This window comes from Globicephala melas, chromosome 15 (assembly GCF_963455315.2).
Source record: "Globicephala melas chromosome 15, mGloMel1.2, whole genome shotgun sequence".
Lineage (NCBI taxonomy): Eukaryota > Metazoa > Chordata > Mammalia > Artiodactyla > Delphinidae > Globicephala > Globicephala melas.
Genome location: NC_083328.1, coordinates 61,319,633 through 61,335,428, shown reverse-complemented (window position 1 = coordinate 61,335,428; position 15,796 = coordinate 61,319,633). Strand labels below are relative to the sequence as shown.

The 15,796-nt window shown below is 38.3% G+C and overlaps 1 protein-coding gene across 5 annotated transcripts in view; it reads right to left on the bottom strand.

The window, feature by feature from the left end:
* Positions 1-15,796, bottom strand: part of CBFA2T2 (CBFA2/RUNX1 partner transcriptional co-repressor 2) — a 169,514-nt gene that overhangs the window by 96,940 nt on the left and 56,778 nt on the right. Inside the window, exon 1 of one of the 5 annotated variants that reach the window (XM_060284532.2) lies at positions 6,257-6,299. The exons of the other annotated variants lie outside the window; for them this stretch is intronic. The gene's annotated coding sequence lies outside the window, so the exon portion shown is untranslated. Of the gene's footprint in view, positions 1-6,256; positions 6,300-15,796 lie in introns of those variants that run through there. 5 annotated transcript variants of the gene reach the window in all.

Genomic DNA, 15,796 nt, shown 5'->3' with positions numbered 1-15,796 from the left:
CCTCCCTTTGAAAGCACAAAACCCTTTTTAGGCAACATTAAAAACAACTGATCAGCTCAGTTTTTTCATTTGTATTTTAAAACCAATCATTAGGGGACTTCCCTGGTGGCGCAGTGGTTAAGAATCTGCCTGTCAATGCAGGGGACACGAGTTGGATCCCTGGTCTGGGAAGATCCCACATGCCACGGAGCAACTAAGCCCGTGTGCCACACTACTGAGCCTGTGCTCTAGAGCCCACGAGCCACAACTACTGAAGCTCGCGCACCTAGAGCCCATGCTCCACAACAAGAGTAGCCACCACAATGAGAAGCCCACACACCGCAACGAAGAGTAGCCCCTGCTCACCGCAACTAGAGAAAGCCCGTGTGCAGCAATGAAGACCCAACTCAGCCATAAATAAATAAATTTATTTTTTTAAAAAATGTTAGCATGAAAACCAATCATTACTTTGCATCATCCTCCCACTCCCTGCCAAGTTCAAATTCTCTGGCCCTCTCTACTCCACCTACAACAAGCAATATTCAGACCTTCACCATCTCTTGCCTAGACTACAGTAAATATCAAAATGGTCTTCTTGACTCTAAGACTGCCCTCTTGAAATTCACCTTTTGCCCAGAAGCCTCCATCCTCAAAAATGCCAAACAAGTCACACTTTCCTGCTTTAAAAAAAAAAAATTTTTTTAAGAACCTTAATCCTATTTTCTACAGCATAGGGTATGTTGTATAATCTAGACATTGACTACCTCTCCAGTCTTACTATACTCCACTTTTGACCTCATAGTTTACTGGGACTCTTCTCTTCACTTTTTCCAGGCTAACTTTTATTCATGCATGAAGAACTGATCTGAGTATCATCTCTTCGTGGCACACCTTTCCTGATTCACTATGCCAGGATAAAAGGCTCTCCTCCTATGTATGGGTTCTCTAATCAGATGATGAGAACAAGGTAAAAACCCAGGGGTTTTCCTTTTTTTTTTAGCTAAAAGTTTAGTGCAGGGCTAAGTGGCAACAACTAACTTGGTTCCACTTAGGATCCTTCTCCAAATTCCTTGGCTCTTGATCCTCCTTCTTTTTAATGTCTTTCATTGTATGCCACCTCAAGTCCCATTTGGTTACAGATGAATGTCAAAGCAAAAGGACCTTGCAAATTGTTTTTTAGAGGAAGAGTGTATTTTTGTTATTAAATTACTCTCCTACTATTTATGAATGTTCCACATGCACCAAGACTCATAGTTCTGAAAGCCTTACTCCAAATACTTTAGCCTCTCATTTGGTGATTCCTTGGTTATGCTCAAATAATGAACACAATATCACAGGTAGAGTCAAGACTATACCCTGTAAAGAACTATCAACCTCAGTCTTCATAATAAGTACTCAAAAGGTGAGAGGCACAATGTGCGACATAAAAGTGCTGAACCTTCTATATTCATTACATTCTTGCATTCTCAAAATCATCACCTTTTCAGTAAGGACCCTCCTTAACTATCCTTTTATATACCTGCCTCAACTTAACCTGGATCTTCTTAAAGTCTTTCCCTTTTTCCTCAGCACTTCTCATTTTTGTAACATATATATCAAACATTTTAAATATATTAAACACATTTATTTTAGACTACATATATATTACTTATTAAACATCTTTACTATCTGTTTCTCCCAGTAGAATTTAATCTCCCTGAGGGAAGGGTCTTTGTTTTATTCAAAGATGTAACTTCAGTGCCTAGAAGAGAGCTTGGGCACACAACGGGCACTTAATAAATATTTAAGTGAATGGATGAATAACAATGAGGACAAATGTGACTATTTGAAAGTACTCCTTTTCCTCCTGCAACATACAATCCATCAACAAATTTAGAAAACTCAACCTACCTCCAAATCATAACAAAATCATCTCCTCTCTATCTCTGATGCCATGAACATAATCCAAACTTATTTTTTACTTCTGGTTTTGTTGTTTTCAGTCACCCGCCATATAACTCCTTCTCTCGACTACAGGAATAGTGATCATTATAAAATATAAATCAGGGCTTCCCTGGTGGATCAGCGGTTAAGAATCCACCTGCCAATGCAGGGGACACGGGTTCAAGCCCTGGTCTGGGAAGATCTCACATGCCGCGGAGCAACTAAGCCCTTGTGCCACAACTACTGAGCCTGTGCTCTAGAGCCACAACTTCTGAGCCCACGTGCCATAATTACTGAAGCCCACGTGCTTAGAGCCTGTGCTCCGCAACAAGAGAAGACACCACAAGTAGGAGCCTGCACACTGCAACGAAGAGTAGCCCCCACTCACCGCAACTAGAGAAAGCCTGTGCGCAGCAACGAAGACCCAACGCAGCCATAAACAAACAAACAAATAAATAAATAAAATATAAATCAGATCACATTATGACCCCATCGATAACGCTTTCACTCTTAAGAATGAAATCCAAATTCCTCACCCTGGCTTACAAAGCTCTACAGGAGCTGTCTCCTACTCTTTAACTTCCTCTTTATCCTCTTCTCATCATCTATGACGTCAATAACTATGCCTGCCATTTTTCTATTCTTTGAACATATCAAGAGTATTCCCACCATAAGACCTTCTTTGCAAGGCTCTTCTCTGTCTGAAATATTCTTCCATCTGATATCTAGTAGGCTACTTGTTTACTGTAATTCAGACAATGGCTCAGTTTACTTCTTCAGACAGCCCTAAACTGACCATTCATTACCATACCCTCTTTTTTTTGGTTTGTTATCAATTTCCCAGTACTCCATTTCTTTTATCCCAACTTAACAACATTTCTTAAAATATAATCACAACTTGCAAGAACTCCCTTGATACCCACCACCCAGATTCACTAATTTTTATCATTATCTATCTACCTACCCAACCACTCACTCAACCTACCTACCCACCTACTTTTTTGTCTAAACCATTTGAGAGTAAGCTAAAGACACCATATCCCCTTTCCCTTAAATATTTCAGTGTGTAATTGCTAAGAGCTAGGATATTCACTTCTATAACCACAGTACAATTGCCAAAATAATTAACATTAACACAATACCACTATATAAACTATAGACCTTATTCTAAAACTTATACAGAATAGCAAAACTGAGGGGTCTTCTAGGACCAAGACGAACTGGAGAGGTTAGTCACTTTATTACATAATGGAATACTACCCAGCCATAAAAACAAACTACTGACACATGCAACAACATGGATGAATCTCAAATGTATTATGCTAAGTGAAAGAAGTCAGACAGAAAGGCTACATACTGTATGATTCCATTTATATGACACTATGGAAAAGGCAAAACTATAGGGAGAGAAAACGGATAACTGTTTGCCAGGGGCTGGGATGAGGGGGGTAGGGTAAGGTGGATTGACTATAAAGGAGCACAAGGTAACTTTAGAGGGGTAATGAAAATGTTCTATACCTTGACTGTGGTGGTGGCTACATGACTGTTTGTCAGAATTCATAAAACTGTACAATGAAAAGGGTGAATTTTACTGTACATAAATTATACCTCAATTAATCTAATATTTAAAAGGTGGTTAAGGAGATAAAAGAAAATGATGAGAGAATAGTACCCAGGTTCTTTTTAAAAGCATATCTGTAAAAGAATTAAATAAAATTTCTAGAAGGGAAATGCCCAGTGCATATTTTGAAGAGCATATCAGACAGAATTTTAAAATGAAGGATGGACTTCCCAGTAGTTAAGACTCCACGCTTCCACTGCAGGGGCACGGGTTCAATCCCCGGTCAGGGAAGTTCTGCATGCCACGTGGTGTGGCTCAAAAAAAAAAAAAAAAGGAGTACTAGGAGATAGAGCTAAGGAAATCACCTAGAATGCAGTACAAAGACATAAAGTAAAAAACAGAAAAGAGGGGCTTCCTTGGTGACGCAGTGGTTAAGAATCCGCCTGCCAATGCAGGGGACACAGGCTCGATCCCTGGCCCGGGAAGATCCCACATGCCAAGGAGCAACTAAGCCCGTGTGCCACAACTACTGAGCCTGCACTCTACAGCTCGCATGCCACAACTACTGAAGCCCACGCGCCTAGAGCCCGTGCTCCGCAAGCCACTGCAATGAGAAGCCCACACACCACAACAAAGAGTAGCCCCCGCTCACCACAACCAGAGAAAGCCCAGGCACAGCAACAAAGACCCAACGCAGCCAAAAATTAAAAAAACACAAACAAAAGAAAGGATAGGAAACATGCAGAATAGTGTAAGAGGGTCCTACACATATCTAGGACAAATCTAGAAAGAGATAAAAGAGCAAATGAGACTGGTGAAAGGAGACACTATTCAAAGAGATCATAGACAAGAATTTTCCAGAACTGAAGACCTGTATCCTCAGATTAAAGGAGTACACTAAGTCCTGAGCACCAAATAAATCCACAACTTACCTCACCATAGTATAACTGCAGAATACCAAAGCCCAAGAAGAAAATCTTAAAAGCAAACAGAGAGAAAAAAAATAGAACCAACAAAGGAACAGAAACCAACTTGACTGGAAGCAGACTTCACATCTCCAGAAAAACAGAAATCACCATTCCCAAGTGCTGATGGAAAATAACTATTAGCCTTTACCATTTAAAACTCAGTTAACCATCATTCAAGTAAAGGTGAAAGAAAAATATTTTCAGACCAACGAAAGAGTTTACCACTAATAGACTGTTTCTCTAAGAACTATTAACAGAGGTACTTTGGCAGGAAGGAAAATTAACCTAGAAGGAAAAATTATAATAATGATGAAATATGAGCAGATAATTTGATAAATATGTTGGCAAACCTAAATTAATATTAGCTATAAGAATAATAACAGTAATTTTCTTTTGATTAGGGGTGAGTATAAAACACAAAGTGGAAATAAAATCCTAGACAGTTGTAGTATACTAAGAAGAGAAGTTATTGAATTTGAAGTGTTCTAAGATCTGTTTAAAAAGAAGAAAAGGGTTTGTGAATTATGTTTTAGACTTTAAGTATACATATTAAAATTTTAAGAATAACCATCAAAATAATGGAAATGTAACATCCAAACAAAAGTACAGAACACATTTTTCAGTCTCCAAGGAAAAGAGGAAAGAACAGAACTAAAAGGAAAATAAAAAACCCTAAAATTATACTAATAAGTCCAAATATGATAGTAACCCATTGAATATAAACAGATCAAAGTTACCAAGTAAAAGAATATTTTTAGATTGAGTTCGAACAAAACTCTGCGTATTTGATATTCACTAGACTCACGTTAAAACCATAACAATACTGGGACTTCGCTGGTGGTCCAGTGGTTAAGACTCCATGCTAACAATGCAGGGGGCCCAGGTTCGACCCCTGGTCAGGGACCTAGATCCTGCATGCCGCAACTAAAATGATCCCACAAGGCTGCAACTTAAGATCCCACACGCCACAACGAAGATCCTGCGTGCTGCAACCAAGACCCAGCGCAGCCAAATAAATAAATATTTAAATATTGAAAAAAGAATTTTAAAAACCATAAAAATACTGAATGGTTAAGAAAAAACGATGAAAAGGGCAAATGAGTTAGCAATATTCATAATAGAGAAAATAGGCTTTAATTCAAAAAGCACTATTGAGGACCAAAAAGTCCTTATCTAAATGATAAAGGATGGTTCATTAGGAAAATATAATAATCCTGGACAAAGTATGTACCCAACAACACAGGTTCAGAGACAAAATCTGACAGAATTACAAAGAGAAATGGAAAACACACAATCATAGTGGAAAGTTTTAACACATCTTTCCTAAAAAGTAATAAAATTGGAAAATTACTATAGCTAGAGCATACTTGAGCAACACAATCAACAAGTTTAACATATGTGGAAATGTTCATTAGGCAGTGAGATGAGATGATTCTGGAGTTCAAAAGACAAAGATGATTTAAAGATATAAATTTGGGAGTCAACAGCATATAGATAGATATGAGTAAAGCCACCGGAAGATGAGATTGCAGAATGCAGTTAAAGGATATTAAGCAATCACCCTCAAAAGAGCAGAAAATATGGAGTGTGGAATATCCTCTAACGTCTATCCTCACACTCGCCCACTATTTTCATTTATCCAATTAAGTATATATATTGTCTTTGCAAAATGTAAGAAAACAGAATAAAATGGTACATTAAAAAGAAACAAAATGGTACATTAAAAGGACCTTCAGAAATGTGTACTTAAGTAATTAAAACTGACTTCCCAAACCAAAATTCCCAAGACAAATCACAGCTTCTCCTGCCCCTCTTCCAGACATACTTTTTTAAAATTTTTGACTGCGTTGGGTCTTCGTTGCTGTGCGAGGGCTTTCTCTAGTTGTGGTGAGTGGGGCTACTGTTGTGATGTGCGGGCTTCTCATTTCAGTGGCTTCCCTTATGGCAGAGCACGGGCTCTAGGTGCGGGGGCTTCAGGAGTTGTGGCTCACGGGCTCTGGAGTGCAGGCTCAGTAGTTGTGGCGCATGGGCTTGGTTGCTCCGCAGCATGTGGGATCTTCCCGGACCAGGGATCGAAGCCATGTCCCCGGCATTGGCAGGAGGATTCTCAACCACTGTGCCACCACGGAAGCCCCTAGACATACTTTCAAAAAATTAAGTTTTAGAGATTGTTCCCTTGGCTGGAAAGACAGGGAAACACTTTAATTCTATTCAGTTTGCAAAATAAACAGATCAATTGCACCAAGTCTGCCATCCTCTTCCTACTTTAGACATTACTGAAGAGCAGGGCCAGGACAGGAGTAAAGAAAGTGAGGTGCCAGTTCCCAAAATTTAAGTGCAGGGCCAACCCTAGGAGTGAGTGCCTCAAATTTTTCACCTAGGTATCTCAGCGGCCTCGCCCCAGTCCGAGCCCTGTAAAGAATCTCTACCATAAATGTGATTTGGGCAATAAAAGCACACATGGCCATTTGCCATGATGCTTCTCTACTTGGGGCAACCAAAGAACACTGCTTTTGAAATCACAGCTCTCATTCAAAAACAAAGCTACTGTCAGCTTTATCATGGTACTGGTGTTGGGAATGGCATAGCACAACTTATATCATTAAAAGGGATGAAGAGAAAATTTGTCTCACACTAGATTGCAAATTCCTTTTCCTATGATAGAGTAAAAGAAGAATCATATTTCTCTTCAGACAGGCCACTGAAGGAAAACCCTGTTCTTCATGAATGCCAAGAAGAAAAACTAAGAATACATGCACGCACTTCAAGACAATAATATCTGCAGCAATATCATGCTTACAATCAGTCCTAACTCTTACTAGCACCACAATTTGCAGTCAGAAGACTTAGTTTCAAATCTCAACTCTCCTTTCCTGAGGTCTCTAATCTTCCATTTCTCCACTGCTTAAATGAGGGACAAACTTAAAAGCTCTCCAAAGACTCTTCAAAAATGACAAATCCTAAACCGTTCTAAATGTAATCACACAGCTTTACCTGGAGGCTTGCCTCCAAAGGAGCTGTCAGGTAAAATGTTGGCTGCCAGGGGCTCTAGGAACTTTTAAAACTCCAAATTCCAAAAGAGAAAGGAAAAGGAAGAAAGGCAAAAGGACATTTCTCCAACAGAAATGGCCTTACGTTCTGGAATTATTTATGACATAAGCACCACAAAGCTAAATTTGAAATACTGAAATTGTTACTTTATATATCAGAATTATTAAATAACTTAATTTGAAATATTGTGAATTCAAGATTTTACTTTAAGACTGGGTTGGCACAGCTAGATACTCAACAGTCAATATCTTAGTCAATTACCTCCCCCTTGATTTTTCTGAGCTATTTACTTGTAAAGGCTACCAGAACCAGATTCTGTTTACTGATAGGGGTAGTGACTTTGTCAAGGTAACAGTTTTGATTTAGTGTTTTATATCTGGTAACCTGTTTGAGATTTAATCTTGATTTAGTCCAATAACCAAAATAGAACACTTAATTTGTTTACTGATGAAGGAAGAGAAGTCTAGGACACCAACCTCCCCCACTGTGGTATTTACTGGAGTACATAAACTGGAACAACCATTTGTGCAAACACAGAGGGGCAAACAACAAAATAATGCAAAACCAGAGGACTTAACTAATTCTAAATGCATGCAGTTTTCCCACAAAACATATAATCACTTAAAACTAGGCCCCTTTACTAACATAATGCCTGCCCTGATTAAATTTAATAAACCAAACAGCAGATGACCAGAACGTTTGTGTCCCCCCCCACCCCCACCCTAGGGGCCTACTGGGCCATGGTTTGCTTGAATGTTATGGGTGTGGTAGGAAATATTTAAAGCAATGACTAAAATTTTCCATAAAAGCCCATCCAAAGTCTAAAAGCTTTACTACTCAAAAAGAGATTTATCTCTAGACATTTAAAAAATGTACTATTCCATTTATGACACTCTGGTTTTTTACACTTAATATTTAGGTAGGAGGTGGTAAAGGCGGAGAAAGAGGGTATAATTAGTTTTGCTTGTAAAACGTTCATCACAGTTGCAGTACCAACTGGGGGTCTAATAGATTTCAGGGTATCACACTTTGAGTAACAGAGGTGGGGGCTGTGGTGGAAATCAATAAATGGCTACGACGTGGTGGAAATCAATAAATGGCTACGACTTCTTTGCACAGACCCATATGGAAGTAATCAAGCGCAAGGGTGGCAGCTGGGGCCAGTAACAGTCACCTGCAGTTGAGGGACACGGAGGTTTCAGATGGGTTTTTAATGCTAATTTCCTACAGAAACAATGAGCTAGAAAGAGCAGAGTAACAGACGAGGCCAGATGAAGAGAGACCAGCCAGAACAATGGCTGCACCTGGTGCTGGGAGCAGAGGGACAGAGCCGGCACGCGCCGGCCGGCAGCAGAGGGCACATCTGTCACCCTTCAAAGCGGCCCATCCCCCAGCTCTTCCAGCAGGGTAAGTAACACAAGGTCCCTAAACATTAACAGCTTGCCACACAGCAACAGGTTTGAGTTTTTAAGGCTGCTGCATTCTCTACACGCACCCTTCTCCCATGACTAAGAATTAGTTAAGGAAGCAGGGTTGGTTCCCTGTCAGTTTGAAGAGGGGCTTATTGAAAATGCAAGAGTCACATTTTAACTAAATCTTTAGTTACTGTGACTTTGATGTTAGGGGGACTGAAAAAAATCACATGGAAAGATAAATCTTACTGAGTATTTATGCAGCGAGTATCATGCTTGTTACTTTCTAACTTAATTCTTAGAACCCACAATAACTGCTATTTTTACTCCCATTTTACAGGTGAGAAAATTGGGGATTAGTAGTGAAGGTTAAATTAGCTCATGATTACACAGCCTAATGCCAAAGCCTACACATAATCTTTTCACTGCCTTTCCTCCACCTGTCCTAACTACCATAACCACATGAAAATACATATTCTATTTACTTCAGAACTCCAGCCATGAGAAGCAACTGCAGATATATACATATATACACACACACATATATATATATATTCTATGCAGAACTGCAGTCCACCTTGCCAGGCATCCCTAACAAGCTGCTCAGTATTGAATGACAACAGGATTTCTACTAGCTTTTGCTTTAAACAAAGCACAAAGAGTTGCTTTTGCAGGTTTTGGCATGCTTTAGAAAAGTAAATCCATATGCATTTTACGTTTCCCAGCATAAATATGATGCCACATAAGTCTTAAAAGTTAAACACTGTTCGGAAACCCCATCAACCAGTGAGAATATAAAAACCAGTTATAGTGGGTTGTTTTTCTGCAAGACACAGCCACCACTAATTCCTGTATTTATTGACTTGAACTTGGAGGGAAAATTAAACAACCCACACAGGCCATCTTAGTAGAAACCTTTTAAATTAGAGTTCCTGGTATAAATCATAAGTTTAAAAAAGGAGTAGGGGAGTATTATGTATCTAAATAATTCTCTCAGAAGCAAACAATTACTCTTGGATTTGAAAAGGCAGCAACAACAGCTAGGCATAATTGAAAACATAGTAGAAATTAACACCGTGTAGCTATGCATCTGACAAAGTCTGATTTAAGGGACTGGGATCTAATGGAAAGTGAACTTTTCCATCTACCCACTGTGCTTCTTCCAAAAAACAAGGTGTCTAAATCCTTCCTGTCCTAAAGTCTTCTCTTCTTGAAGGTTCTCTTGAGTGGCAGTAATTCCCAGGACTTACCCAATTCATGCATTCGTGTACATTTTACCTCCTGTAGAAGACTTTTTATCCCTTACCATCTTATCACACATAACGGGCAATGAAAAATTGTAAAATCAACGTCCTGGAAACTCAGGATACAATTTCAGTCCAAGCTCAGCTACCAACTAAGGTTAATAAACTCTGGGCCAGGCAGACTTTTTACCACTCTACTACCCTTCCCTCAACTTTGCTTATCTATAAAACAATGCAATTGACTAGATTATCCTTAAGATCCTTTTCAATCCTAACATTTTCAATAGGTTATCACTGGGGGCTTACAAGCACTCTTTCTTTATGTTCCAAAGATGCAATTTAAATGTCATTATCTTCATCTCTAGCCTACTGACATTACTGTATTATATACCTTCAATCCAACATGGCCCCTTGCTATGAAAAACCCATGGTTGGGTCACGCCTGGAAGCCAATTTAGGAGGTTTCCTCTTTTCATAGTAGGAAAGCTTTTTTTTTTTTTGGCCGTGCCACTTGGCATTTGGGATCTTAGTTCCCAAACCAGGGATCAAACCCATGCCCCCTGCACTGAAAGCACAGAGTCTTAACCACTGCACCGCCAGGGAAGTCCCCACAGTAGGAAAACTTCTTGAAGGCTTTAATGGTCTTCAGAAAGTACTACGATTATCTCCAGTATTCAAGTCAAAAATATTGATTATTGCCTTAGTAATAAGCAACTATTCTCCTGAACTGTGTGGTCCTAGTAGGACTTCTAATAAACCACCTTTATTTGCAGTCAGGGTAACTCCACATATTAAAATGCATATTATTTATCATTCCTTATGCTTCTTGAAACTCTAGCAAAGTATTCCTAGTAAGGACATGCAGCAGTATGCAAATCCCTTCACAGTATACCTGACACTTCAGCATTAAGTCTTCTTCTCCCCACTCAACCCAGGAGCATGTCTCCTAGAGTACAATGAAAAGTGCTTGCTCATTGAAAGAGTATCATGTAAATTCAATATAAATCCTATATCCTCTCAAATATTCAGACAAGTCTCCAAAGATTCTGAACACTGCACCTATCAAAAAAGAAACTCGAAATTGTTACTAAATCATTTAGTCAATTGGGTATAAGAAAATACTCATTTAAAAAGTCTCCCCCCAGGCTTCCCTGGTGGCGCAGTGGTTGAGAGTCCGCCTGCCGATGCAGGGGACATGGGTTCATGCCCCGCTCTGGGAAGAACCCACATGCCGCGGAGCGGCTAGGCCCGTGAGCCATGGCCACTGGGCCTGCCCGTCCGGAGCCTGTGCTCCGCAACGGGAGAGGCCACAACAGTGAGAGGCCCACGTACCACACACACACACAAAAAAAAAAAAAAAGTCTCCCCCCATCTCAAGAAACCTGACTGCAAAACTGAAGGAAGAAAATTAATAGTATTGTACTGTCCTCTTAAAATAATTACCCAACTGACATTAAGTGAAGACTGAAGAATTTTAAGGAGTAAAAGTACTTTTTAAAGTTCCTATTTGAATTGTAAAGGAAAAAAATACAATTTAAACAAAGTTCTGTTCTGTTATAATAAGACAGGCTCATTTGCATTACAATACTTAGAACTGTTTCTAAATCATTTATAATCATAGTGAGACTTAATAAAGAGAGTATATAACATTTATAACAGATATAAATGATCTAGGAGGTACGTACAGTGAGAGGAAAGTATCCTGAAAACTATATAGATAAGACCCATTCTTAGCCTAAGAGTTTGAGGTTAAAAATGCAGGTTTAGGAGCCAATCACAGCAAAATAATGAACATCTAGAAAGTTCTGAAACTAACTTGTATGCCTTCTATGTGACAGACGAACTTCGCCAATAATGACATAAGCTTGCTTGAGATTAGAGAACTAGCAAATAATGGCTGTACAGTATGTATAATTCCCAAACCCGTGCTCTTCCCATAGCTGTCTGGATTTGGAATTCTGGAAAACATGAATGCAACATACAGAAATAGCAGAAGTCTAAATTATGCATCACAAACTAACAAGGACTATAGAACACAGTAGCTATGTGCACATGAATCTACTGCATCACACAACTACTCCAAACTCACAAGTCAGGTTTGTTGATGTTATTTATTTTGCATGTAGGAAGTAAACAGAAGAGAAGAGGATAGCAGTAAAATGTAATAAAGAAAAAAAAGAGCTAAATACATTAAAATTATCTTTTAGGTGTAATATCTTTTAGCTGTAATTTGCCCGAATACATTGAAATTAAATGTGACAAAAAGAAAGAGTATTTTATGAGCCATCTTTTTAAACACTACTTGTATTATGCATACTAAAGGAGAAAATATTTCCCTCAAAACATCACAGAAAGACTTACTGTAGAAGATCTTAAAGAAATATTTGGGGGACTACTTTCCTAGCCATAGAATTCATATGTTACATCTGATTAAATTTTCCATTCAAAAAAGCATGGCATTCAAATATAAAGGTGGCAAATGAAAAATGATACAGAAATATGAACAAAATGAAGCATCAAAATAACAATGAGTAGCTAAAGACTGAACTCTCATCAAATATCAAAAAAACATTCTTATCATCATAATCTGAAATAAAAAGCTTTGAAAGCCAGAGGCTTGCCCACTTTAGCCCCCAAAACGAAATTAAAATGTACTTACCCCAAATGCCCAGATTATAACAATCCAGATTCTTAAAATATACCAAATTTATTTGAAACAGATATATAAGAGCTCCTCTTTTTCTCCTCCTAATCTTCAAAGCCCAATCTGAGACCAGCCTTCTTCCTTCTTTCATTAGCTGGACATGTGTCAGCTCTCTCACATCTGCGATTTCTCACTGACTAGAGCTGCCTGTCCCATTCCAGGGAAACACAGATGGATCCCAGATGGGAAGGTCCTGCCAAACAGACCAGCTCTTCACCTTGCCAGAATCCCCAGATACAGTCAGTCTCTCTGTCTCTCTCCTTTTCTCCCTCCCTCCTGCTTCTTCTCCCTCCACTACCCTTCCAACCCTCTCTGTTACCAGGGCTCTTTGCCAGCTGATGTCACTAAGTACACACCTCCTAGTGGCTCCTGGCCAATCTGACATTAACTTGTTAAATACGTGTAATTTGTTTATGGCTGACAATAACAGCAAGAATATTGTGCAAAACCTATCTGTGCAAGTCCCTAGTGGAATAACATGTACAGACACACACTGACACACGGACTCATATTTTTGGGAACATTCAAATGTTTAACAATTACTATTTAAAGTCCTACATATTCTCTGCTATTGTTTAATAGCTTCTGCTCTTTGAGCCAGTTTTAAAATCCTGCATATGAAAAATTCCTTCTTAAAATGAATTATTAAAAATGAACATGTAACTGGATGAAAAATATAAAGTTGCAAATTAATTTGGGGAGTATTAACAGAAATATATGTAAATGATTCACACAAGCTGCCTCTCAGATCCAGACTTGGTAGCACTGCAAAACTGGCACGTGATTAAAATTTAAGACAATGCAGGCAACATGGTTCTGATGCTGTAAAGATTATAAATGAAAGATGGAGACACAATCCAAAAAATTGTTTTAAAACAAGGCAAATATGAATGTGAGAAATAACATAATGTTTAATATTAAAGGAGCTGCTAATTCAAGTTTCAACAATGAAGAGCCAAAATATATATTTAGAACTATAACAATGAGAACCCAGAGAGAAGGACTAAACTGTTCAAGGTCAGAGTTTAATCACTTATCCCTCCAAATACTTAGCAGATAATAGCTGCTCAGTCAATTTCTGCTAAATGAAAACTGACACTGTAGTATAGTTATACACTGTAGTACAGTTATACAAGATATTACCACTGAGGTAAGTTAGGTGAAAATTCCACTGGACCGCCTTTACATTTTTTTGCAACTCCCTGAAAATCTACATTTTAACATAAAAAGTTAAAGGGCAGGGGGAGTGTTTGGCTGCTTCCTGGTCACATTATATTGATACATATCTGCATCAAAATCTCTATGAACACAAATTAGGAATGAAAGATCCTCCATGCACATAATCAAATAGGTGTGGCTATAATTCTCTAAGCCTTAATCTTCTATCATACTTGGGATATCTGGAATCTGTAAACAATTTTTCTGTCATGGCAATTTTTGGCAAATAAGAAGAAAGACTATTTCTGCCAAGGGCAACTTACTGACTAGGTTTCGGTTCTTTAGTTCATCCTAGTGGTAGTGCTAATAGTAGCAAGAGCAGCAGGCTTAGTGCTTACCATGCGTGCTAAGTGTCAGAGACTGTTCTAATTGTCTGAATCTTCACAAAGACCCTATATTATAGAGCCTTTAAGTATCATCATTATCTCAGTGTTATAGCTAAGGAAAGTAAGGCACAAAGAGTTATATAACTTGGTTACTTAATGGACATAGCTAGTGAGTGCCAGCACCAGGTACTCTGGGTTCACAGCCAGAGCACTATATTCTATTGTCTAGTAGAAAAATGAATCAAAAGATGCTACTGGCTGTCCTGGATCACTGGCTCTGGGAGAAGCCAGTCACCATGCCATAAAGACTTAAGCAGCCCCAAGATGTCCATATGGTGAAGGACTGAAATCTCTTGGCAATGCCAGCATCAACTTGTTCACATAACATCCAGCTAAACTACCTCGGAATTCTGACCTATACAAACTACAGGAGAGAATAAAATTTTATTATTATTTTAAAAAGGAAAAACAGATGGTTCTTTCACTTCTAGTACCCAGACTATGGGTCCTAAATACTTTTTCCCACTAAAAGGAAGCAGGGCTCTTTAGAAAAACAGCTGACTCCAGGTATAGGGCAGGAAATGTACAAAACTTGTCATATCAGAAATCAATTAAGCTATCTAAGTCTTTTGGAGTTGCGTCCAAAGGACTTAGGGGCCAACTTGAAGAGGACTGCACTAACTACAATGGGATAATTTAAGCATCAGTAAAAAATAATAACTGCAATGGACTGAAACACAGCATAATGTTTAAATTCATGACTTCATAATGGTACTTATAAAAAACTTAACTGTTCACCTTTTAAAGGACACTAGGGAACCAATTCATTTTTCTGAAATTAGTGTATTAAGCATTTTACCTGCTTTCTTATGAGCTGTACCTCTAGGTAAACAAATACTTGGTGAAAACTGATCCCTATTGAAATAATCCAACTGAAATGAAAAACTTATATATACAAGCATACCTCATTTTATTGCACTTTGCAGATACTTTTTTTTTTTTTTTTACAAATTAAATGATTGTGGCAATCCTGCACTGTCAGGCGATGATTAGAATTTTTTAGCAATGAACTATTTTTAAATTTTTTAGCAATAAACTATTTTTAAATAAACTATTTTTAAATTTTAAATTTAGCAATAAACTATTTTTTAGGCATAATGCTACTGCACACTTAATAGACTACTGCATAGTGTAAATTTAACATTTATATGCAGTGAGAAACCAAAAAATTTGTGTGACTCGCTCTATTGCGATATTCACTTTATTGCAGTGGTCTGGAACCGAACCTGCAATTGTCTATGAGGTATGCTTGTACTTCATTTTGCAAATCCCTAATGAAAAAAATTAATCTAGGTAATGAATCAATTGCCACCAGTATGAGATGAGATATATATGGATATTAATGTGCCT